Source organism: Dunckerocampus dactyliophorus, chromosome 15, assembly GCF_027744805.1.
Source record: "Dunckerocampus dactyliophorus isolate RoL2022-P2 chromosome 15, RoL_Ddac_1.1, whole genome shotgun sequence".
Lineage (NCBI taxonomy): Eukaryota > Metazoa > Chordata > Actinopteri > Syngnathiformes > Syngnathidae > Dunckerocampus > Dunckerocampus dactyliophorus.
In genome coordinates, this window is record NC_072833.1 from 8,769,691 (window position 1) to 8,794,786 (window position 25,096).

Genomic DNA, 25,096 nt, shown 5'->3' on the forward strand with positions numbered 1-25,096 from the left:
CAAGATTTTGGCTTTTAAAGGCTGTGGTCTTAAACTTTTGATCAGCCTATTTCACTTTAATGGTTATTTGCGATTAATTCCTTCTCAATTTTTTTTTTTGTCTCACTCCTATTTCTTCTTTTTACATTTTGAAGCTCTACTTTGAACCTCCTCAAGATCCAACAGTGCAAAATGTAAATTCTTGCAATCTTTCAAATGGCCTAAAAATTTGGATCAGGAGTGTATTCCAGGTCGACCTGCAGGATATGAATGCATAAATGTTCCGTATGTCTGTATTTCATTCCACTGAAACTGACAAAAGGTGGAAGTGGGGAATCTCTCCTGCTGGTGAGCAGCATAGAGAATGTGCGCTGAAGTGTTCTTTATTGAATAATGCAGCAGAGCCTTTAGCTCAGCAGTCCTCACTAATGTACCTCACACTAATTCTCTAGGAACATCGCAAGTTGAGTGCACAGCTTGGATGTCTGCTTGTCTCTGCCCGATACAAAGATGTAGAAAATCATTCATGTTCACTCAGCCATTGAATTGACTTTTTTTTAATTTTTTGGCAGGGATTTATCGACACAAATTGAAAGACAAGGTTGCTCTAAGCTCGGAAGAACGTGCCAAATCTACACATTTTGTTCTTACTGAAGCGTGGACGCCTCAGTCTTTCATTTCTGCACAATTTGTGGTAATTGTTTTCCCTCAATTCTTTAGAGATTTAAGGAACATGCAGCAGCATGAGTCTAACAGAGTCTTCCTGGTATAAAGAATACAAGTACAGCCGTCCCTCACCATATAGCGGCAAACTAGAGAAAATGAATAAGTCAGACTGTTTCATGATTGAATACTGTCCTATTATTAAAAAAAATGTGATTAAATAGATTTTACATAAATTAAAGCACAAAAATAAAGCATCAAATTGGTTAAATCAACTAAAATAAAATTATAAGACATTCAGAAGATGCATTCAAAAACGTGATGCTATGTAGTATTCTACACTGGTCACTAGGTGTCAGTAATGCCTGTAATGTTTGTCGAGACACACAAGCATCAGACTCGATTGCCAGAGCAACAGGCTTTTATTGCAGGTTTGAATTATCTCACAACAGGCACCATAACAACAACATAATAATCATCAGAATAATAACACTGGCTACTGTTGCGGCCGGCCGTAATGCCCTCTAAGCTGAAACTCAACTCTGAATCCCCAACGTCACTTCCTGTCGTCCATGTTCAATGTATGTATCATCTAATGTCATTTATGCATTTATTTTTTAAGTTTATATATATTATTTTTCCCTTGTATTATTTTTTATATTATTTAATATTTTAAAAAGTATTGAATTAATTGTTTTATTAAAACAATGAATGTATTTCTTTGATTAAAGAAAAATGATGTATGTATGTATGTATTTATGTCCAGACTTTGGGCACTCCCTGTATATGATAAAGAAGTGGCATCTTATATTCCAGGTGGTATCCGGGTCAATAGGTTTGAGACAAAGCTGGAAAAAACTCTCTTTAAGTTATAGTTATAGTTTAGGTTGCACTAAAAATCGACTTATATGTTGACACAGAGCTGATAGAAAGTCTTTAGAAAGAGTAGGGATGTAAAAAAAAAAAGCTTGGTCTGAACACAGCACCGTTAAAAGTCCAAACTGGAACTGACTGATCAGATAATGTACAGTATTTGTGTCTACTAATGCATAATTAGTATTTTGTTAATTCCCAACTGAGACTGCAAACCACTCGTGGTGTATTCAAGCAATACAAGTAAAAGGTCAGTGTGCTCATTGGACACACACAGGTAACCGGCCGTGGTCCAACAACAACCATCTGTAATGCCCTTTGGCTGCGGTTCAAGTGTAGGCACCGCACACACTAATGGCCACTGGCCGCCGCTTTATGTCAACTGGCCTCTTTACAGCTGTGTGTCGGCCAATCGCACAGATGCTAATGAACAGGCAGGGTAAGGTTCTCGTGCTGTGGGTTCACCTCCAGAATCCACACTACATGGTCTCCCACAGCTGGAGCATCGGAGGTGATGATGAGAATAAGGAAAGTGAGCAATGGCTGTTAAACACAATGGAGTAATGATACACTGTCGTGACTGCACAATGGTCTCAGTGAGTAAGGTGGTTGGCAATGGCAGGAGGGAACCTTCAGCTCGTTAGGACATGACCAAAGAACTTTAATCCGTCCCTGTACACACAAGATGCACTTATTGTGTATAGTTTGAATAAACTGAAAAACACTCCATTCTAACACGGATGGAGTTAAAGATAATGTAATAACGTAGCGTACAGCACGATTCTAAACCTGTGGTATGAGTGCCACTAGTGGTCAGCAGGGGCCGTCTTGTGGTACCTCAGGAACACCAGAGATGTTTTACATTTTTATTTATTTTGTGCAGGGGTCCCTGAGCTTTTTCCAGCAAGGGCTGCATACAGAAAAAATGATGGGCCATTTCGATACATTTTGTCCATCAACTCATTCAATCCCAGCCATTTTTCAAAAGACAACCACTTCATTACCGGCCATTGTGGACGATTTTGACTGATCTATCAAGACACACTGAATATTGTGTTCTATGGCTATAGACCTACGAAAAGACTAGACTCCAGTCATTCATCAGAAAATAATGTAGCGCTTTAAAAGTAAGAAGGACTTTGAACTGTATGCGGAATGGAATTGGGAGCTTTTGAAGGATAGGGGTGATGTGGTCACGGAGGCGGGTGCGTGTGAGTAGGCGGACAGTGGAGTTATGAATATACTGAAGTCTGAGGATTTTGCATGGGATGTCAAGTCTGTAGGTGATGAAGACGTGGATGAGGGTTTCAGCGGAAGAAGCCGGAGCGGGAAGGCGAATATGAGCAATGTTTCTTTTTTGCTTTTGCATCATATCACATATCAACACAAACAGATAACTTATGTGTGTTAAACACGCATCTACAGCAGTAAACGTTGTCTGAAGCTAAAGAATCCAAACTCATGAATATACATGTTAAATATGTACATAAATAATAATTTAGCAGGAACATTTCAGCATGGTCTTTATATGAATTATGTGTCAATTATTCATTAACTGTGACATAAAAGAGGATTTTTGTAAATTATGCATGCTCATCGTCCCTGGGCGGGGCGGTCCTGTGTCGGGGGTGGGGCATGGGGTGGCCCGGGGCGGGCGGCGTGGGGGACTGGCGTTTCCTCCGTGGGCGGGCTCCTTTCCGGTTGCGGGGGAGTCTCTGGGCCTGCTGATGTGTGGCCCCCGGTGCCAGTCTGCCCTTGTGGGGTGTGATCTCTCGCCGGTCTCTGGGGTTGGCTGTCCTCGGGTCTGCCGGTGCCCTGTTTCTGGTTGGGATTGCCTCTCTACTGCCCCTTGCTGGTCTTCCCGGGGTGGGGAGGGCTCTGTGGGCTGGCTCTTGGGGGCCTGGTCTTTGTGCTGCCTGCCCCTGTGGGCCCGGTGGCTTTCTGGTGGCGGGGGCTTGGCCTGGCTCTGTGGGGTGGAGCTTGCTAGTTGGTGGGAGGCAGTCCTTCTCCTTTCATGCATTCTCAGTGACAATTACACACTCACACATTCTCACACCTTTATCTTGATGAAGACTTGCACACATACAGAGATACCTGTACACACGTTTGTTATTGTTGTCACATTTGTTGTTGTCCCCTCTTATCCCCGCACTCCCCTCTCTGTTTTCTTTTCTCTTCTTGTCTATCCTCTCCTGCTCCGGTCTGGAGCATAACAACAAGGCATCAAAGTCAAATCAATTCTGTATAACAGGGTTAGTGTATCTCACACTTTTCCCTGGCAGAGCAAATCTGTTGAGCACGGAAGGGCATTTAGATCAACAATACTATCTGCCCTAATGGCTGGACAAGACAAAAAAAAAAAATTATGCATGCTCATTCAATACATTCAGAACATTTGCAGTGCAAAGGCCTTACATTAGGGACACTTACGCTTAAATAAAGCCATTTTCTGGGATAATTTTTAGGGATGTGCACCCAGCTTTGGCATTTACTCAACTGCACACATTACCAGGTATTTATTGAAAGAGAGGACAACAACAGCGGTAATAATGGCACAAAAACACAAAAAGACAAAGGCTGCTCTGTTTTACCAAAGTGGACGTACACGTAAGACTGCTAAAGAAGAATAGGGGAAAATGAATATTAGTGGGAATTAATATTGATAAGATAAATTGTCTTTTCAAAATGCCAAGCTCAAGCTTAGAGAGCAAAGGGACAAAAGAGCAAACGGGACAAGAGACAATGATGGTAAACGAAAAGGCAGAAGACTGTGCTAGAGAATGGACTGATTTAACAATTCCTGGTGGTAATAATAATAATAATAATAATAATAATAATAATAATAATAATAGGTAATGAAATAGAGCACCAAAACCTCACAGACCAAAGGTCATGGGTTTGGAACATGTGTGTGGCGTTTGCATGTGCTAGCGTGGGTTTTCGCCAGGTACTCTGGCTTCCTCCCAAATACCAAAAACATGCATGTTAGGCTAATTGGAGAAATTATAAATCAATCGTCTATTCCTGTATGCGCCTTGCAACTGTCTGGTTACCGGTACAGAGTGTACCCCAGCTCTTGCCTAAAGACAGCTGGGATAGGCTCCAGTTCAGTGAACCTAATGAAAATAAGCGGTATAGAAAATGGTTTGTTGCATGGTAATGGAAAACAATTAATTAAATTATTGTTGGCTAAATGGCGAATGAGAGAGACAGGTGTTGTTGCAATATCGTTTTATTATCTTGGAAATCAGTGCTACGAGGTGATTGCCCAAATAATCATGTGCCAAAGAGTGAATTGCCATACAGCGCCAACGTATTGTGCAGGTGGGAAAACTATGTGTTTATGTGAGGGCCTTATACTTTTTTTCCCCACAAGGCAGAACAGATGGAGAGGTAATTAAATACTTGAATCTTGTCTGAAACCTTTCTGGAACATGCTTTCACTGCATCATTAACCAAAAAAACGGCATTGTTCATTGTTTTGGCATACCACTTAATTAAATTCTTGAATGTGTTTTCACACCTGTTATCTCTTCAACAGCTTATATAAGGCTCATGTGTGAAATACTTCTTGTGGGCCCGACTGAAGGTGAGGCAATGTTTTCTTACTAAATATGACATATTCGTCCGTAGTGACATTACTGTCCTGAATTTCTCTTGGAAATGAATAAAGTATCTATCTATCTATCTATCTATCTATCTATCTATCTGGGACTGCATGTAATGATTGACATGTAGAAAACTGAAGAGTGAGGGTTGTGATCACCAGTTTTTTTCATTATTACAGCGAACAGACACCACTTCCCAGAAAGACGGCATTGGTGTGGACAGAACCGAAACCTCTGAGACTGACCAAATACTGGTGCCATGTGTAACAACTGACATGAAGAATGAGTGAGACTGACCAATCACCGGTACTGCATGTAACAATGACAAGTAGACTGACTAAGGAAACAAGAGTGAGGTTATCAACCAGCCGCTTATAGAGACTTGACATAATTGTCCAATCAATTCTACTATAGGTAATGATTGACATTTAGACTTGCCAATGAAGGCTGAGTGACGTAATTGTCCAAAGCGCTTTGGTTCGTAAATAGACTCAGTCGAGTACCAGTTACATGCACGGACGAATACATCATCAGATGAGGAAAGACACATAATCCCTACTATCCTTTGCCAACCTCCCGCCCTTCATCAGGTCTCCCAAGCGCATGGCAGACTTTCCCAATACCAGTGCGCCAAGGAAAAGGAAAGCCATCACCATCGTGAAACCAGACATTGCATAAATGCTCAGAAAAGGGGTGAAACGCCGATCAACATTGGTTGCACTGCCGGTCCAAGCCGGTTAACTGCCATGAACACCATCATGGATAAAGGTCCATCTTTAACGTGTGAAAGGATCTGCTCCTATGAAATCCACAGTGATAACTTGCATCTTTATTTACTACGGTTTCATTTAATTTTGTACTTAGTTTTTATTACTATTTTCTATATCCTTCATGTGCTCTGTGTACAGCAGGGGTCTCAAACTTGCGGCCCGCGGGCCATTTGCGGCCCACCAAATCGTATCTTGCAGCCCGCGACTGGACATCAAAGAGTAGTGTAACTGCAGCCCGCAACATGCGCGCAAGCTCGGTGTTACTTACATACTTACAGGGCCAAGTAAACACCAACACTGAACTAACAGTGGTGTTATCACATGGATGTATTGTGAATTGTATCGTATCATGAGTGAATAGTTGATGCGGCCCAGCCTCGCCCAGACTCTACCTCCACTGGCCCCCAGTGAAATTGAGTTTGAGACCACTTTGTGTACAGTGTGAGACTTGATTTAGCTGACGGTTCCGAATTACACTAAAATTCAATGATGATTGACATATAGACTGACAAACGAAGAGTGGCTAACAATCAACCACTCACAGGTGCAGCTGCATGTAATGACTGTCATGTAGCCTAAGCACTGATCAACCAGTCACTGGTGGGCGTGTTGACTGGCCAATGATTGCAGACAGTCTACATGCAGGAAGGTGAGCCTAAAGAGAACAACAATCCATATCACGCGAGTCCTACGCTCCCAGTACATACAACAAACTACAGGCTGATTTAATAAAGTGATGAAGGAGAAACTTTCTCTTTCTACACGGTTTTGCTCTTCCTTTTGGTCTCTCAGCGTGGTTTCTAGCTGAGAGTAAATTAGAAAGCTTGCAAATGGTTTTCTCTACCGCTCTTATTTGTTATGCATGACAGAATCATCCAGGGGCATAGCTCTAACTTGCTAACCCAAAACGCCTGCTGCTATGACTTGGGAAAGCAACATTTCTTTTGGCCTATAGTTTATAATTTGCATCCTTTTCTTCATTTTCTGCACCCAGCTGTAAAGAGCTCCGTAATCCTCCTTTATTACTGCTTCTGGAGGTATGCGTTTGCCTCAGGTTTCATCCTAATTAGCTTAACATGATCCATCCGGTCTCCCCGGTGACCCATTTGAAGTCGAGCATTTAGCACATCTTTGAGGTGTTAAATGTGGGGGTTTTTAGCAGAAGAATGCAGACTCTTACACTGAAATATTTGAAGGCAAAATCTATTTTAGGAGGCTCATACTGGGGCATAATGCCCTTACAGGCTACCCCCAACTTTGAGCAAATTTAAAACATAAGTTTGACACATGGAAGTAAGCAGGTGTAGTGTTGGAAAGTGGGGAAAAAAATGACTCAAATGCGACACGGGGGCACTTTTAATCTTGTGATGCCCTTTAATGTCTACTTGGTGACAAATGTGCCGTACAAAAAAAGTTTCATAGCTGAATTAACTGGGCATGACCAAAGGCTCGGTTGAATCACTTGACTAATTTTAAAAGGATCCTAAAACCTTTGATATGAACGAGAGATTTGCATATCATTCAATTCATTATCAACCTATTTTACGTTAAATGCATTATTAGATGAGGTTCAGAATTTTAAAATCTCATTGACTTTTGCAGCAACAAACAGTTTGTAAAGAGGTCGGAAAAAAATCAGGTTAATCTGTAATATTGGGATTATTATTAGTCTGTACTGCACAATTTTAGTTCCTGTGCCGTTAAGATGCCCAAATGCTCCTGCAAATGCAACTTTCCTGCTCAACCAAAAAGCACTTAAGTGAGCCATAACCGCCCGACATGTAAAACCTCGGAGAGGTGTCCTAAATAATAAGGGTGAGCGGCCTAACTCATTTTAGTGCTGCCCGTGGAGCCTCTGTGTGGATATAGAAATCCAAGTTCATGCATACTAGAAAGTAAACTATTGAAAACCTGTGCAATTCATTGACTAACAAGATTTAAATGTAACAAAAAAAAAGATGGTATTAGTAACGGAGAAACCAGGATTTTATTGTGTAACATGTAGGACGTACAGATTTGACAAACTGTACCTGTAGATTTGTCCTTACCAAATATCATGACATCACTGCTACAGTATTAGCAAAACATTAAACAATGGCGGCGTCCCAGAAATCCAAACCGTGGCACCAAGGGGTTTACTAGCTGACAAAAGTCCGTATTTTCAGCGATGCTAAATGGCTGGTCATCCAGCGACATCATTTCCATGATGGAATCACAGATCGCTTTTGCCCACGGTTCATCTCTGGCACCCTTTTTTAGCACTTTTGAAACGCCGTGGCGATAGGAACAACACGTTGTAGCGATGCGTTGAAGCTCAATATTTTTCTCCCTCATCGGAGAATGTTTGCAGAGATTTGGGTGAAATGTCTTCCTCTAAAACAGTGAGTAAGTCCCATACAATTGGCGCCATGTGTTTACGAGTGAGCTCAGCGGAAGTTACAACAGAACGTCACAAAAAAGGGGCAGCTTTATTTGATCACTGTAATCCACCTACAGCACAGTACAGGTAATCTCGCCTCATTGGAGCGTTTTTCTTTTATCAGGCCACGGCAGCGGCTCCTCCCGCGGCGGGCGACTCTTCCAGCCGTACACCCGACCTCCGAGGACGCACGGCGGCTGCTCACATAGCGTATCCGACGTTAATGTGCCTTGGGCGGCTCTTCCCGCTGTACACTCTGGTTTTCCCGGTCGAGATAGCCGTTGGTGCCATGCAATTGATGGGAGTGGGCTTCACGAGCATCATACGATGCCCACACACGGTCCGTCCCCAGGGGGTGAAACATACAGCCTTACTTGAAGCACACCCAGCACGCTCGAGTCGTACGCCACACTCACGATCTAAAAGCTACCAACAGGGGGCGAGCGGCAAGCACGTGGGTGTCACGAATCACTTGCTCCATAAGACACACTTGCAACCCCTCTGATACCCTAATTCCTCTACGTGCTGGTCACGGCCAAAGAATTTCTCAAAAATTGCGGCGCCCGTGCATGTGGTAACACGTACGCCAGCACGTAACTTCGCTTAACATGAGGAAACTTCACATGAACCTCGGTTTACATCCATGTGATAATAATGGTAGATAGATACTTTAGTCATCTCCAATTAATCTCTATAGTGTAAGGAATAAACCTGAAATTTCTACTCAAATTTGGTAGACACCTTCTCCTCTCCACCCGGAGAAACTTATGAGCATGCGTCCAGTAGGTGCAGCAGCTCCATTTGCTAGATCTGCACCGCTTGACCCCCCCCATATGAGTGGACTGTAACAGCGAGAACTGAACAATTATTGCAGCCGCACCTTTACTCTAATCCTTGCCAAAGTTTAACCCTCTGGGGAACCAAGCGTGCCCTTTTAGACACTTTTTCAATTTTTAATAGCCAAAGTGGTTTCCTTCTCACAGCAACCGAAATGATACATTTTGATACATCCACCACCACCAGCACTTGCATCCCCTGTACGCTCCATTATGGAAAAAAAAAAAAATCCAGAAAATGTCAAATATATTTTTACAAATAAATAAAAATTGTCATTGTTCTGCTGGGGGTTGAACTAATTAAGAGTAGGCTTTAAACGTGTTTGGATGATTTTTATAGCACTTTTTCTGTCCCAAGTGTCAGTTTGATGTAAAAATAGTCATCCTCCAAAAATAATGCATCAAATCGATGTTGAATATTTACTGACATATACAAGGCTCTAATAACATCAACCCCAACATTCCACTCACCGCTTCATAATTCATATTTGATGCGTTTGTTGTTTGGTGCGGTGTCTGCAGTGATGCGGACTCTGCATGGGTAGTGAAAAGCGAACTGAGCCGCAAGGCAAAGCTCTCAATTTCCCAGTCGATCTACGTTCCTACCTTCACCTACGGTGATGAACTTTGGACAGTGACCAAAAGGACAAGATCACAGGTACAAGTGGTTTTCCTCCGTAGGGTGGCTGGGGCTCGCCCTTAGAAATAGGGTGAGGAGCACTCGGAGTAGAGCCACTGCTCCTCCGTATTGAGAGGAGCCAGATGAGGTAGCTCAGGCATCTGGTTAGGATGCCTACCGGACGCCTCCCTGGGGAGGTGTTCAGCACACGTCCGGCCGGTAGGAGGCCTCAGAGAAGTCCCAGGACATTTTACCGAGACCATATCTCTCAGCTGGCCTGGGAACGCCTCAGGACCTGCCAGGAGAAGCTGGATAAAGCAGCCGGAAGAGGAAAGCCTGCGCTTCTCATCTTAGGCTGTTGCCTCCACGACACGACCTTGCATTACAAGATGGATGGATGGTGTTTCTTGTTAAAATAGGGGGTAGAACTATTTTAACAACACACACAATATAAATTACAAAATGCTGAGTGGAATTTTTGGGGTTTGGTTATGACAAAGATAGCTTAAAAATGTAAAAAAGAATATTAACTGTGAACGCTACCTCCGGTGGGGCTCCGGTGTTGGGGGGCGCTGGGGGTATCGCCTCTGGGGGGTTGGGTGGGCCGGACTGGGCATCCTGGCGGGCCGGGTAGGGCCTGTGGTGTGTCCTGCGGCACGCCCGAGCCTGGGCTGTGGTGGGCGGCCGGTCGGTCATGTGTCCTTGGTCCCCCCCCTGCTCGGTTTGGGCGGCGTTGGGGTGTGGGGCCCCCGTCCTTCCTGTGCCACTGCACCACCTCACATATATATAGGACATTGGGGGGTGGCCTACGGTCGGGCGTGATTGGGGAGGGGAGCTGCCTTGCGGGGCTCCTTTGCTCCTGCTGTGCCACTGACCTGTTGCCCCCCAATTTTAATCGCAGAGTAGACACTTAGGGTTTGGGGGGGCTGGCCAGGTGAGGGGCCCTCCGAGCGGCAGCTGTCCCCCGATTTTAATTGCATCATTAGCTATCATCCACATACACTCCATATACATGCACACAGATACACCATCCTCTTTTATTTTATTTTATTTATTTATTTTTTTTTTAATTGCATCATAGACACTATCACACCTTATCACATACACGGGTGGGGCGGGCTGGATTGGGGTGCCTCGTGCACCTCGGCGTCTGCCCGCCAGGGTCGGCGGTGTGGCCGGGGGCCTGGCCGTCGCGGTGGCTCGCCCGGGGCGGCCTGGCCTGTGGGGTGCCCTTGTCTGGTTCGCCTGCCCTTCCCTGGGGTGGCCCTCTGGGGCCTGTTGATGCCGGGGCTTGCGCCGGGGGGGGCGGCTTGCGGTGCCACCCCTGGACTGACACGTGCCGCGGGCGCCTCTGCGCTCTTGGGGCGGGTTCGGCGGTCTCCGGGGGGCGGTGCTGGTGCTTCGGGTGGCCCGTGTGCTGTCGCGGCGGCCGGTGGTTGCTGCGCTGTGGCGGCTGCTGGGGCGCCGGGCCAGCTGGTGGGTTGGGGCTTGGTCATGCTTGCGGGTACTGTGGGCCTGGGTGGCGGGGTGGGGGTGGGGGGGGCGGGTGCCCTGGGGCCGGGCTCGCTGGGGGGGGTCGTGCTCTGCCGGGCGCTTGGGCGTCTGTCGCCGTTGCGCTTTGTGCGCTGCCGGGCCGCTGTCTGTGTCCTCGCCTCCCCCGGTCTGTCTGTGGGCTTGTCGGGGGTGGGGCTCCGGTGCGCGGGTGGTGCGCTGTCGGCTCTGGTGGCATGTGGCTGGTCTGGCTTCTGGTGGTTTGTGGGGGCCGTCGGCTGCTGGTCTCGCCTTCTCGGCTCTGGTGCTTGGCCTCCCTGCGGCTTGGGGTGTGGTGCTCCCGCTCTCTCTTCGGGGTTTGCTGGCCCGCGGGTGTCGGTTGGCGCTGTGTGGTGGTTCGCCTGGCTGCTCGCCCGTTTTCCCGCCTGCCTGCTCGGTTTCCCGCTCTCCTCCTCGCTGACTCCCCTGTCTGCCTCGCTGGCGGCGTCCTACCGCTGGGGGGGTGTGGCCGGGTGTCTTCCTGCTCCCCGGCGGTCTGCGCTCTCCGCCCCTGGGTTCTGAATCGTATGTCTGGGACCCCGGGGTCCCCGGCTCCGCTGCTCCTTGGGTTACCAACGGGGGATAGGGTGGGGCTTCCGGGTGTCGGGCAGTCGACCACTGTGTGTGTGTGTGTGTGTGTGTGTGTGTGTGTGTGTGTGTGTGTGTGCGCGCGCTTGAGTAAGTAAGAGTGTGTATGAGCGTGCGCATAGGGGTGTGTTTGTGCGTAGGAGTGTTTATGTGCGTGTGTGTGGGTGCGTAGGAGTGTGTATGTGCGTGCGTGTGTGTATTTTTATTTATTTATTTATTTTAGTTATTTATTTGGGGGGGGGGGGGGGGGGGGGCATACAGGGGTTTGCTCCGTGGGGTCAGGTGCTGGGCGATACATCACTGCCGCCCGTGCCTCCGCCGGGTGGGTGGGGGGTGTGCCTCCTGCATCCCTTGGCGGGGCGGCCCTGTGTCGGGGGTCGGGCGGGGGTTGGCCCGGGGCGGGCCGGGCTCCGCTCCCTGGGGGTGGGGGTGGCGGTGGGCGGGAATTGGCGCTTCCGGCGCGGGCGGGCTTCTTTCCGGCTGTGGAGGCGTCTCTGGGCCTGCCGGTTTGTGGCCCCCGGTACCCGTCTGCCTTTGTGGGGTGTGATCTCTCGCTGGTCTCAGGGGTTGGCAGTCCTCCGGCCCGCTGGCGCCCTGTCCTTGGCTGGGATTACCTCTCTTCGGCCCCTTACTGGTCTTCCCGGGGGGGGGGGCTCTCTGGGCTGGCTCTTGGGGCACTGATCTTTGTGCTGCCTGCCCCTATGGGCCTGGTGGCCTTCTGGCGGCCGGGGCCCGGCCTTGCTATTTGGGGCGGGGCTCTCTGGGAGGTGGAAGGCGGCCCCTTTCCTTTCATGCACTCTCAGTGACAATCACACGCCCACACATTCCTGCACCTTTATATATAGATGAAGTCTTCCTTACATACAGAGATACCTGTACATATGCACACTCACAGTACATACGTACTTCCCCACATTACTCACTGAGTTAACCAGGGTGTTATTATGTTGTTGGTTTTATTACAGCGACGGTGATTTCAGCAGTATGACTATATATATATATATATGTGTGTGTGTGCGGTATATGTGTGTGTATATATGTATGTGTGTGTATGTGTGTATATATATATATATATATATATATATATATATATATATATATGTATATATATATATATATGTATATATGTATGTATGTATGTGTATGTATGTATATATGTGTGTATATGTATATTTTTTTTTTTTACAATGATGTGCATTACAGTAACTTTGATTCTATTCACTATCATGGATAATCATTTCATTACTACAGTTATGTGTGACTGTTTCAATGCGGTATTATCATGGTGATCACTATCATAATTCATCATTTCATGACTGCTATTGTGTGTGACTGTTTCAATGCAGTATTGTCATTGTGATCACTGTCATAGTTCATCTTTTCATGACTGCTATTATGTCTGATTGTCATTGACAGCTTTGTCATTGTGGTTGTTGATATTGATTTGTCCTTTATCCTTGTTCGTCTTTATAGTTGTCACGGACATTTATTTGCTGATGTCGTTCTGTATGTTTCTGTTGTTCTGTCACAATTGTTGTTGTTGCTGCTGTTGTCCTTGTCTCTTGTCTCTCTTTTTTTTGTTTTTGTCCCCCCCCCCGTTTCCTTTTCTCTTCTTCTCTGTCCCCTCCTGCTCCGGTCCGGTCGCTCCAAATTTGCTTTATAACAAGCATCAAGGTCGAATAAATTTTGTATGACAGGGGAAGTGTATATCACACTTCTCTCTGGCAGAGTAAATCTGTTGAGCACTTGACGGCATTTAGGTATACAATTCTATCTGCTTTAAAGGCTGGACAGGACAGGGGTAAAAAAAAAAAAAAAAAAAAAAAAAAAGAATATTAAAAAAATAAGCAAAAACTGTATAGTTCTTATTAGGGCCAAAGCTGATTTCAAAACATTTCATTCCTCACTTCAGAATGAATGTTTTATGTTTTCTTGTTGATGTATGTTAATTTGTTATGTTATTTATGTTTCTTGTTAAACTAAGGGGTGCCAAAAATGTCAAACAAAATTTAGTTAACAATGAAGTTAATAAAAAAAACGTATAAAATTATTTACCCCTTTGAAAAAAATGAATTTATAGGATTTTTATGACATGTTTTCTGAGGCACAGAGCATCAGTAAAATGTGACACACCTGAGAACCCCAGGGGTCTCAGCAGCATGTTCATCTGAAACCGGAGGAAAAGGCGTTCGCAAAAGGTGGTCTGCACGCTTCTGAACGAGTCATATACACACTGGAAATAACGTGGTACGAGCTGGCAAATCACAGCTTATACAGTCCACATTGCCGCAACACGAGGTTAGATTTCTTTGGAGGTGCACGTCACGCTACACAGGAGGTTTGGGAGGGGAAGGAGCAAGCTGGCATAGCGTACGCTGGCAACCCGACGCAGGAGTAAAATCCAGACTAAAGGAAAAGTGCACTTTTTTGGGAATTTTGCCCATTATTCACAATGCTTATGTGAAACATGAACACATATGCATTTCCCTTTTCTGTACATTCTACTGACAGGAAACGAGTTCGTATGAGCCAGCTAACAATGCATGTCATGGGAGGTACCTATTTTAACAATATAGCCCTAACAAAAAACCCTCAAAATAACGCAGGCAGTGTTCCATTTACATAACTGACCTGTATACTAACCAAGCTATAGCGATATTGTTATTGAAAAACTATATTCATCTGGCAGAGTATCACGACGCCTCGCTCGTCACTCACAACGCCTACAGCCACTGCAACGGGACAGACAGAAGAGTGGATACTACTGGTTCTCAATTTCACTGCGAAGACTCAACAAAATGTTCGTTTGCTGTCAGCATTTTTGACCTGAGGACTGGTGCACAAGTCTTGTGCGATGAGAGCGGACATTGTAAGCGTCGTCGCTGTTTCTGTGCTGCTGTTGTTGATGGAAGTTAGCTCCTATGAGCAATGTGAAATCAGTGCGCCAAGGGAAGAAGTTTTGGTAATGTTTTACATCATCACAATACGGCAAGATACTGTAAGTGTTGCATGTTATCATCAATGTACTTGTTAATGCATGATCACAGCATGCATATAAAAATATTCAATGTTGTTAGAGAGCTTCACAGTCGAAATGGGTACCTCCCATGATGTCCAATGTTAGCTGTCTCATACTAACTGGCTTTCTCTCGTTAGAACACACAGAAAAGGGAAAGAAATGTGTTTTTGTGGATGATGGGCATAATTTCACACAAAATAGTGTACAAGTAGTTTTCCTTTAAGTGTGTGATCTTTTGGGGAGGAGGGATGACCCTGAATTTGGTGAAGAAATTGTCATTGTCAAGGTTTTAAAAAAAAGGGATTGCCCTCTAAGCATAATCTCCTCCTAAAAGTGATGTTAAATCTTCACTTGTCCATTCATTTGTCATTACAGCTATAATTATTATCTGTAAAATGTGTTTTGTGTTAAAATTTTTGGGTGTCTGGAAAAATGGATTTACATGATTTTCTGTGGGGAAATTTGCTTTAGTTAGTGTCCGTTTTGGTTTGAGTTGGACCTTCTGGAACGAATTAATGACGTTAACCAAGGCAAGGCACCACTGTGTAAATAAAATATCGGGTATCAGGATTTTTCCCTATAGTGAAAGGCCATAACATAATGCTGCATATCGGCATTTGGCTCCCGTATTTGCTGGTGCACAAAAGATGAAGTCATCAAACCGCCTCTCAAGCAAACAAACGTAAACAAACGTGGGTGGCTAGTAGCAAGCTAGCTTGCGCCATCCATTTTCTAGATATGCTGCCTATCCTCAATAGGATGACCAGTTTGTTCGCTGGCGTATGCCGCAAGTTTCTGTAACGTAGCACAATTGGTTGTGTAGTTTTTGTGCAATCTTGCTCACAAACATTGAAGACTTACTTCCCATGAAATGTTCGTCCTGTGATCAAGTGATCAAGATAAATCAAGATCAAGATAAATAAAAAAAGGTATAACAATGTATTTTGATCAAATAATTTTTACTGCCAAAAAAACGAAAAAGAATGATGATAATGGTGATAATGATGCATCAACAGTCACTGAAGAGCCAGCCAACAACAGCACAAGAAGGTTGACTTCAACGGCGCCCATGGAAGAGTGGGAAATTAAATGCTTTTTATAAGCCGCCAGGACATGTAAGCAATAGTTCCTGTAATTGCATTACATTTGTAGCCCATTACTCCCAACAGTGCAAATATAACTAAAACATTGTCAGTCCAGGCATGCATTTTGACTATTTGGAGCTTAAGGAGTGGAGCAAATTATGATGCATAGATTTCCAATACAACAAATGCGGGAAAACATCAATTACTCTCAACAACATACGGCGCTCCTACTGGTACACAAATAGCTATACATTCTGTAGGAATGAATACTCATAATATCCGTACGGGTAATAATCCATTAGAAGTGTCTTCCATGTAAATCAATGCAAAAACTATTGCAATTTATATGGGATGAGAGCAAAATCTAAATGTCCAAACATACACATACAGAAGGAAGACTTAGCTTTGATTTAATTTGTTATTTCATTTCCCGCATTCTCCCATCAGTGAACTTGCAGGCCTCTTTACTCAAAACACGAGCAGCCACAAAACAACATGGACATACCCCCTTTGGTATAAACACACCGCCTGTTAAGTATTATAAACCATGTATATTAGAAAACGGAATTTTTCTGCTGACTCCACAAACGTGAAAAGGCTCTGCAGACGCTGTTTTTTTTTTTTTTTTTTTTTTTTACAGATTACAGAAATCACAGCCTCCGGTCCCCCAGGCCTCAACTACTGAACCGATATGTACTTTTAAATTCAATGAAAATAACCCTCCACTAATCATTCTTGCCTAGTGTTTAAATACACTCAACAAAAATAGAAACGCAACACTATGTTTTTGCTCCCATCTTTTGGGAGTTCAAAGATCAGACACTTTTTCTACAAGTATGTACACTAAAGTCCTATTTCTCTCAAATATTGTTCACAAATCTGCCTAAACCTGTGTCAGTGAGCACTTCTCTTTTGCCGAGATAATCCATCCACCTCTCAGATGTGGCACACGAAGATGCCGATTAGACAGCATGATTATTGCACAGGTGCGCCTTAGGCTGGTCACAATAAAAGGCCACTCCAAAATGTGCAGTTTTATCACACGGCACAAAAGGCACAGCTGTTGCAAGTGTTGAGGGAGCGTGCAATACGCATGCTGACTGCAGGAATGTCCACCAGAGCATTGAATATGTTCATTTCTCTACCATAAGCCGTCTCCAAAAGAGAATTTGGCAGTACATCCAACCGGCCTCAGAATCACCTCACAGCCTTTTGTGCACAAAAAAAAACTTTTAAATCTTTGAGTTCAGCTCATTAAAGATGGAAGCAAAAACAAAAGTGTTGTTTATATTTTTGCTGAGTCTAGATAAGTACATTTTTAAAATGGACAGTGTGCAATAGTTTGCATCCAATTTTAAAATGTTATTTTCACAACTATTCTTACTTTATTACTCCATTTTGTTTTTACTCTGTGTGCTGTGTTCTTATTACTGTTCTGTGTACTTCATGTGGTGTTGTTGCTTCTGGAACCTTTCCTCCGGGCACACACCCAATGGATCGATACATCTGAATCTGAAATTCATTACGCTTCTTGCATTTCTGGGCAAAAGGAGCTCAGTAAATATATGCAGACTCCACTTGTCAGAATAGAGACAGTTGCCAAATAACAGATTTAAACTTCATGCTGGAATTAAACAAAAAAAAAAAACATCCATTAAAAGTCACAAAAAACTGTCATCGTGTGTGTGACAGACATCACGTATGATGTTTGTAAGGGTTCACTCCAAATCGTACTGTGCTTTTTCCACGGCTAGTGTGAGCGCACTGATTCAGGTCCACTTACACCTCATTTTATAAAAGAAATAAAATAAAAAGACTCCAAATGATCCAAAAGTCAACCCACAGCATGCTCGCTTACCCACGACTACACGTGTGTGTAATAAAGAAGTGTCATTTAATTGATTGATTGCCACATTAACTGTGTACATTGTACTTTGTCTTTGGCTTTTGGGCAGCTAACAGCAGCATGTGAAAAAGTAGATGTACAAGGTGGAGCTGCAACTTTTATGATTGCCTCCTCTGTTAAAATGTTCCATAAAACATTACCTGCACACTTTTGGACCGTGGCGGTTTGACTCTGACCTACATTATTTCCATTTTAGCTCGTCCCAAAATTGCAGAGCAAAAGTATTGGAATTCTGGTAGTGTTACTGAAGACTCCCCTACAGACTCCTACAGCTGGTCGGTGTGCCAAAAATGCAACAAACACACAAACTGGCTGCAGACCGGCCGCAGGGGTTCTTTGTCGTGTCAAACAAACTCGACCGGCGCTTACATTTTTTTTTTCCAGGTTGCAAGACACGTATGGCCAACGAGTGTCTTTTGTACATTTTGCTGGTGTCAGTTTGGGTAGCGTCAATTTTTTTTGTGCGTCGCACTTGCAGACTCCGTATGTGTGTCATGCGCCACACGTGTCTCCCACATACGTAATTAGTGCGGCCAACGTACATTCAGATATTTCCTACGTCCTCCATGAGTGTCGAGTAAGTCGGCCGTGCGTTGCCCGGATGCGCGGCTTTTATGTATTTTACATGAGTCAAATTCGACAGCAGCACTATGTTTTTTTGGTGAACAAATTACTGCTATATAGTTGTTATCCTTTTTATGTCCAAAAGGTGTCCACTACAGGTAAAATGATGTTAAATGTTCACTTCTCCATATCATGTCATGTTTGTGGCATTGTTTTTTGAATGTAAAACTGTGCATGTTGTTTACAGCCACGTCGAAGAAGCTAATTGCTGATGCTGTATCCATTAGCGTCACAACAGATGTGTGTTCAATTTCACGACAGGAGATATGTGATGTTACACGTATCCGTATTTACCGATATCGGTATCAGAAATTGAGAGTTGGGCAATATCTGCAAAAAAGCCAATATCGGACATCCCAAATAAATACACACACACACACACACACACACACACACACACCCCAACATCGGTTGACGATATGTGTGTGACCGGGACTTGAGTGGGATTTGATGAGGTGATCCTAATAGTGGGGTTGTTGAGGGACGGACTTAAACGGGTTCCACTGTACACACTTGTAGAGGACTAACGAGCAAGTGTGTATATTTGAGCAATATTGATTGAAAAACATGGCTGCTATCAACTAAAATGTCTTGGCGGGGGCACTGGCGGGATTTAGCAACCACATGCCTGTAAGTCATTGACCATTTGCCTCAGTGTTACATATATGCTAGCATGTCCAAGTCTCTGCAGGTCAGGATATTAAATTGTTGTACTTACTGTATATGGATCTTAGTATCTTCAAAGGAAGTCAGGTTTTATCCACATCCAAAATGCCTTCTGCGTCCGAGGGAAACAAAATGTCAATACCACCGGTGGAAGCCGTTCACTGATTAATTTGGCAGCTGTCACAGTTTTAAGCCCTGGCAGACTTCAGTGCTCCTTGAGTGCTCTCGTTTCACCAGATTGTGCCGTTTAAATAGGTGTGTGCACCTGGAATTGTAATAGCAATGAGTGCCGACAATTTGATTGATTTAACACACCTCTGACTAATTAGGGCACTAATGCACCCAATGTGTGTATTGTTAATTCACATTAAATGGACCAACAGTAATTTTGCATGCACTTTAAAGCACCTGACTTTGATTGGCTAAATAGTGTATTGTCGAAAACATGAGGATCCTTTGGCACACCGGCCCCTCATTTGCACTCATGAATATGCAAAAATGAGGCCGTAATGCATGAAGCAATAAATGTTCCATGGAAACTGTACACATCCGTGCAATATTTAGTGGAAACAATAAAACAGCAAGTATAAAGTACTATGCTTAGTAATGACTATGTTCTTCATGTAATTACAGATGCATTGCATTGATTTAAAATTGTTCAATGTGTATTTTACACATCTATACATGCGTCAAAAATGCACGTGTTGAACATGTGTCCCAGCAAATATATGCTTCATATATATATGCAAATATGCTTTTTATACATCTATTTCACACTTTGCTTTATGATGTGTAGTTTGGACAACACTGCAAAATGCAGTACAGTGTAACCTGCTTAGGTCGGCCCCATTTACTGTATGTTGATAACCCGTCTAAGTCGACCTACTCATCAAGTCTCGATACACCGTGTTCTTCCTAAAAAGTTTCCTCTCAAGTCGACGTCGACATGCATGGTCAACAGTTTTTTGTTGACATCAAATCTGAGACGCAAAAGGGTCATTTCTTTGAAAAATGGGTCAGTTTATGTTATTTTAATGTGTGGTAGTATTATAAACGTCATCAAGCAGTGTGAAAAGACAACAGCATCCTAACTACTGTCTAGTTGCACAGTGTTAATTGTTAGTGTTGGTTTTCTTGTGTTTTCTTGCTTTTTTGGGAGAATGAACTCTTGAATCTTAAACCATGCGGTCAGTGACTTCCTTCTCAGTGCAAAAAAAGCTGTAAAGTAAATGCATGACAGTATTTACCTAGAATCTACCACAGCAACTGACAAGATTCACCCTTTATTTGTTTGTTTTTTTAATGTTAGCCACAGAAAGAAAAATGTGTACATGTACGAAAGCTTTGTCATTGTAGTCAAGACACAGGAGCTCTGTTGGATAAGAGTATAAAATATCTGAAAACCTACAAATCAAAATAAAATATGCACAAATGGAGGACAACCATGAAGAAAAACCCCCCAGCACACATTCTCCTTATGTCTCTGGCCACAATCACAAGTAAACGTGCAAGCAATGTCTAGTTTTGGTTTCCATTGACAACCACCTACAGACGTCAGTCAGCCAGTCTGAGGCACGTCGACGGATTCCACTGTCATAATTATTCTAATGCCAGTGCATTAGAATAAAGCATATTCCGAGTAAATATTAAATACACTGCTCTGAAACACATCAAGTTGCACTATTTCTGTTTTCACAAATAGGAGTAGGTAGCAAACTTATATTGTTTTATAAAAAAATCATTCTTGAAAACATTTTGTTAGTATATTCAATATACTAGAAAGATGCATTATGACCTGTATGCATATTGTTTTTACTTTACATAATGCTTACATAATGATCTTTTTTCCTCTCACCTTTTATGTTACTGAAAATACATTTGCATCTTAAGGTGGCAGCAGTGAATAGAGGCAGGGAAAGGGATGTGGTTACAGTCAAGACTCTGACGTAAGAGGAAAGACTACATAACAATAATGGATAGTATTTGTATAGGGCAGGGGGCACCAACGAATGACTGTTCTAAAAATAGCACTGGTCACAAATTGTTATTTTTTTGTGCTTTAAATTTTGAAAAATCTGAATTGCTTACATCAATGTAATTTTTTAATTGACGTCGTATAATATACAAAAAAAATTAAAACAAAAATTGATTTATAACAAACTCTGACCTCAAGTCAAAGTTCATGTGCGCGCGAGGTCACCTCACCGCTTTCCTGACACAGCGCAGCGGTAATGAGGAGTTAGCTTACGCGTGCTTTAGCCCAAAAAACCATGGCAGAAAAGCGAAAAAGGACTTACTATTTTCACAGTGATTGGGAGGAAGAGTTATTCTTTACGTCTTTTAAAGAAAAGTGTGTGTTATTTGCAATACCAAAGCGGCACAATGTGGAGAGACACTTCAAAACTCGTCACGAAAGCTTCAATGCGAACTACCCACCCGGCAGCGCATTAAGGACGGAAAAGGCCCGTTTGTCAAAGGAAGCTTTAGACAGACTTTTTTTTTTTTTGTCCACAAGACCGGTGAAAAAAATTATTTAAAAAAAATCCAAAAAAAAAAATCACAGAAAGCAACCGAAGCCGTGTTCAGAGCTTCACATTTTTTGATAAAGAACAAGAAAGCCTTTTCGGACGGGGAGGTTTTCAAAGAAGCAATGATGATTGTTGCTAACACAATGTTCAAAGATGAAAAGCATGGTCCCAATGTCATCTCTGTGCTCGGCGATGTCCAACTTGGAGCAAGTACGATGGCTAGACGACTGTCATCTATGTCGGAAAACTCAACAGAGCAACTGCGCCAGGATCTCGCGACGTGCAGGTGGTTTAGCATTCACTGTGACGAGTGGGTGGACAGCGCCAGCACAGCTCAGCTAATGATATTCATCCGAATGGTGTTTGATGATTATTCTACAAGAGAAGAACTCCTGACACTTCTGCCACTGAAGACAACAACAAGGGGAATTGACATTCACAACGTGGCGGAAACTTCTTTGTGGAGAGAAAGGTGGCATCAGAGAGCGCTGGCGTCGGTGACAACAGACGCCAGCCATGACAGAACGGCATGCTGGCTTTATTGCGCAATGCAAAGGTGGTCCAGACTTCCTGAAATTTCTACACTACCGCTGCATCGCTCACCAGTGGGCGATATGCGCAAAAGTGACCGGCTTTGATCATGTGATGACTTCTGTCGTGAAGATCATAAATGGCATCCGCTGCTTCTGCAGCTTTGGATAAAGCAGTAAACAAGTACTCTCAAGTCATAAACAGACTAGGACAGGAATTTGAAGACAGGTTGTGTGACTTTGAACTTGACTTGAACTTGAATGTGTGTCATTCATTACAAATCCCTTCATGCAAGTGGACATGACACCCACTGCTGAGCAGCTAGGTGCTTTGTTCACCTTGGACGTTGGACAGGTAGAGCTAGAAATCCTAACTCTTCAAAATGACCTCCACCTCCACCCATCAGTCTGCACCAAACCTTTGGTGCCTTGTGGACAAAGAAAAGTAAAGTTGTGTATGCACAGCAGCTGTGAAAATTGCCTGCTTGTTTTGGTTCAACCGATCTACGCATGCGAATCAGCCTTTTCCAACATGAACTTTATCAAGAACAAAACACAGAACACGCCTGACTGGTGGACATTTACAAGACTCAAATTATACACCAGATTACAACACACTGGTGAGCAGAATGCGGTGCCAAGCTCCCACCAGCAGATAAATCACAGAGACAATATTTGTTTTGAAAACATCATGTCAATATTGCAGTACAAATATTGCACAAAATGTTAAAACATGTTCAGAATGGACCTTATAAGAAGATGGATGATGTTTTTGTCCTAAAAAAGTTACAAATGATCATTTGCGCCACAAGGACAGCAGGTGTTCCCTCTGACTTTCAAATATTTGAGCACAATGTTTCTTGTTTAATCATGTTTTTCTTACCATTATTGTGGAAAATAATTACCTTCATACTATCGGTGCTCACAAAGTAGCCCTCAGCCTCAAAAAGGCTGGTGACACCTGCTCTAAAATGTCTTTGCAGGGGCGGGACTTAGTAAATAATTGCTCATATGTCATTGACCTTTTGTCTAATGATTAGAAAACAAAAAGGTGTGCCTCACTGCCCTCTATCACAAAACACAAAATATGGAACCCCATGGGTGTGTTGGTCAGAACAGTTAGTTTTTGTGTGTATGCTTAGAAGCTAGAATATTATAAGAATTGTTAGTAACATAGCACAATACATTTCAACTCTTGAAGGATGTTCCTTCCACAGCGTGTTGCCCTTTACCATTCCTGTGCTGTCAATCATCGGTAAAGGCTATGAACAGCACTGTTGCAGAGCTACTTGACTGTGACCACATCTCAGCATCAGCACCACATGCAATGGTGAAACTCTGCCCTTTTATTTTTATCACTTGCAGCTTACCTCACCGACATGAATGACAAAATTCTGTGGGGCTCATAGGAGGGACAAACACACACTATAATAGATTCACTACACTCACCTCGGGACGGCTGTGATAAATACCGAGTGGCCGACTGCAGCGTGCAGCAGGATACAGCTCATTCCACACAGCCAAAGATGTATACCAGGAAATGACACACATTGTATATCTCACTGAATGGGTAATGACATGCTGCAGACACTGCGGCCTCAGTGGGAAGTAAAATTAATACGTTCAGGAAGGAGATACAAAATCCTTGTGTACAAATCTCTCAATGTGAGCATTATTAAAGTCCAGTACCATGCTGTGGCTTTTTAACAAGCCTTCTGTACTCACATCTCTGCATTGGCGCCAGTCAAAAGTTTAGAGACACCTTCTCATTCAATAACACGGGAAAGTGAGTCTAACTTCTTGTATCTTTATTTGATAAACCAATAGCTAGAGCTGGCCTTTCTTGAATCATGAGGCTTAGACTGCTTGGAGGATTTACCACCTCGCTATATCTTTCAAATGATTACAATTCCAGTTTTTCTTCTTGGTGTTATAATTATCAGCACTATAAGAGGTGGATAATTTTAGGTACAATTCTGGAAATATTGGCTTTACCATACCCAAATTACCCAAGTTACAATCAGGATTCTACTGATTTCTACTGATCGATTATCCCTAATCAGTACACTTTGGGGAACTATTTTTTTTTTACATCATGCTTGCACAGAAGGTTACGTGTGTTACTGCAGTGTTAACTAACGATGTTTGAAGGAACACAGTCTTGAGTCTCAGAGTTTGAAGCAGGGTCCTGACACTAGCTCCGTGTTACGAGCAAGATACTTTGAAACACGTTGGTGACAATTTAAGGTACGTTTAAAGCATTTATAGCATTTTACTGTACTTCCATAGAATTATATGCTTTCAGTAAACATTGCTTTGTTGTTTAAAAATGAAATAACTTTAAATTTTGCTTGCTGTGTCACGCTTTTGGGCCCCCTTTCAAACAAATTTAACAAAAATAGCTCAGTTCTTTTTTTGGCAGTACAACGCTATAGCTATTATAACTTACGTGATTTTGGTTATTATCAAGAAAACCATGAAGTTGCTCGATATCAGCTTTTAAATTAAACTCCATCCATCCATCTTCCTCCGCTTATCCGGGTGCGGGTCACGGGGGCAGCAGTCTCTGCAGGGAAGCACAGACTTCTCGGTCCCTGGCCACCTCTTCCAGCTCTACCGGGAGGACACCAAGGAGTTCCCAGGCCAGCTGTGAGACATAATCCCTCCCTCTGCCCCGGGGCCTTCTCCCGGCTGGGCATGCCCAGAACACCTCACCAGGGAGGCGTCCGGGAGGCATCCGGACTAGATGCCCGAGCCACCTCAACTGGCTCCTCTCGATGTGAAGGAGCAGCGGCTCTACTCTGAGCTCCTCCCGGACGACTGAGCTCTCCTAGAGTCAGTCCAGCTACCCAA